Below are 2,568 nucleotides of genomic sequence, written 5' to 3'. Positions count from 1 at the left end.
TTCTGGCCTCTGGAGCATCTTTCTTCTAGTCATTCTTGTCCATATTGCTGCTCCTTCTTAGTCACTTGACTAGTTCACACTCCTCTATCCTCCAAATGTTAGAGTTGCTTAGGATTCAATTCTAAGGCCTCTTCTCTCCTTTCTCTCTCTCTAATTTCTCCCTAGATCCTGTGATCTGTTGCTCTGGATTTAAATCATCTTCACACTGATGAATTCTTTATCTTCTAGACTCCAAAATTTGCATATCCAACAGGCTAGTCAATATTTCCATTCAGATAGTCCACAGATGTCTCAAATTTAGTATACATCAAAGAGTACTCTCCGTCCTCTCTCCCTCTCCCTATCTGCCTTCCCCATTTTAGTGAACTGTTCCACTTTCCACACCGATTACTAAAGCCAGTAACATGGAATTCATTCTTGACTCTACCAAATGCTGTCTACCTCCAAAATATACTTATCTCTGTATCTGCAGATTCCCAGCTCAGATACGCACTCTATAAATACGTGTTTAACGAACAAATAAATAGGAAAAAGATTAATGTTTTCTCACTTGAGAAACTGTGGAACAGATTGCCAGGAGTCGTAGACAGGAGAAGTTGGCGTTCTTGTTGTCAGTAGAGTAAGAAAACATTGGAACTTAAGCATGCTTTTAAAAAGGAGTAGAGAAAGCTTTTTCCAGCTTCTGGGACAGGTAGGGAAATTGCCTGGGGATAGGTTAGAATCAAGGAACCTAGGTGCTTTTGAGTTTCCAAATGGTGGTGGGCACGGAGGAATGCTCATGCAAGATAGGGATTAAACCTCTTTAGGTTCACCTTGGAAACTCTGTCCAACTATATTCATGGGAAAGTTTGTAAACTCAGAAAATGAGGCATCACTTTGTGGAGCCTATTAAAAGGAGCCTAATAGTTTAAGAAGGGCAGCTCTGAGCAGTTAGGGCAGGAAGCACTGTGGTCAATAGCAGTAGTAACAAAAAGCAGGAGTAAAGCAGCAGAGATACTTTGAAGCCATTGAATATGTGTGATAAGGAGACCCAGTGCAGTTGTGTTTCCAAGCCTCACGCCCCCAAGTTGTTACAGGTGTCTTACACACACACACACACACACACACACACACCACAATTTTTGTCAAAATGCCTGGGAAAAGTCCCATTTCATCTTACCCCCTTGGAAAATCACTGTATATCTTTGCAATACAAATACTCCCCAAAGTTCTGCAAAAGAAAAGTGGTTTGACTATTTCATGCAACATGCTCCAAATATGTTTGGCCTTATAATCCTTTGTCACAAATACATCTTAACATATAGTATCATTTGTGTTTGTGATGGCCCATGTGTTAAAGGCTTGTCCTCCAGCCAATGATGCTATTGGAAGTGCTAAAACCTTAAGGAGGCAGCGCCTTCTTGGGAAGAGATTAGGTCACAAGGCATGTACCCTCAAAGGGGATTTGGGGACCCTAGGCTTTTCCTCTTTCTTTTTCATACCCAGTTATGAGGTAAATGGGTTTCCTCTGCCATATATTCCTGCTTCAGGCCTAGCAATGGGGCCTGAAACCTCTAAAATTGAACCACAATAAGTATTTTCTCTTTATTATAGTAATGGAAATATGACTAACACAAGTCGCTGAACCCCGGTTCCACAAAACACGGAGGATTGCAGGGAGGCAGTCTTTCCTTAGACATGGACTCAGATTCCGTGATCATGGAGAGTTAGTCACAAGGGGTCTGCAAATCTCCAAAATCACCACACCCTGAACAAATTGGTTCTCAAGTACCCATGTGCTACTTTAAAAAAAAAATTGTTTTCATACTTAAGATTTTAAAAACACTAGTTCTTAGTCATTTGATACTAAATGTGTAGCAGGATTCCTTTTATGTGAGAGCATGAATTTTTTTCTTAGAAAGGGGTCTTTCTGGTAAAAATGAAAAATTTGTGCATCAATCATCCTTAAAATGATTCTGATTTCCTAAAATCATCTGTTATCTTTTGGTGCTTAATATGCTCAGGTACTGTGCAAGTGCTTTATAGATTTAACTTTTACAGTTGCCCTATGAAGTGGAATTTTTTATCATCATTCCCATGTTTAGTTGACAAAAATGGAATTTTGTGACTTTAAGTGCAGCAATTTGTTGAAAGCACACAATATAAAGTGGCAGAACAGGGATTTGATCTGGGAGCCTGACTCTACCAGGCCTGTGACCCTCACCAGGGCAATGTGTCCTGAAGGGAGGAAGGCACAGGTACACGTTCAATCCTTTTCAGTAGAAAATGGAGGCTCCTGTGCTTTGTTTTATGGCAGCTGGTCCTGTTCCTACAAGTTCCTGAGAAAACTTCTCTGTTGATCTCCCCTTCACAAGTCCACTCTCTCTCCCTTTCTTCATCAATTATGCAATTAAAAAGCAATTCATCATTTTGAGGAAAATAAAGGTGGAAAGAAGGGACCTTTCCTTACCTTTTTTTTTAACTAAAAAACATTAACACTCTTCCTTCATGAAATCATGTTCATCTCCACAGTATCTCTTTGGTCCAAAAAGAATTGCAAAAAGCAAACTCTGCCAGAATTACCCTGAG

The sequence above is a fragment of the Marmota flaviventris genome, chromosome 9, assembly GCF_047511675.1.
Source record: "Marmota flaviventris isolate mMarFla1 chromosome 9, mMarFla1.hap1, whole genome shotgun sequence".
NCBI classification, from domain to species: domain Eukaryota; kingdom Metazoa; phylum Chordata; class Mammalia; order Rodentia; family Sciuridae; genus Marmota; species Marmota flaviventris.
Note: the sequence above shows the minus strand (reverse complement) of the source record.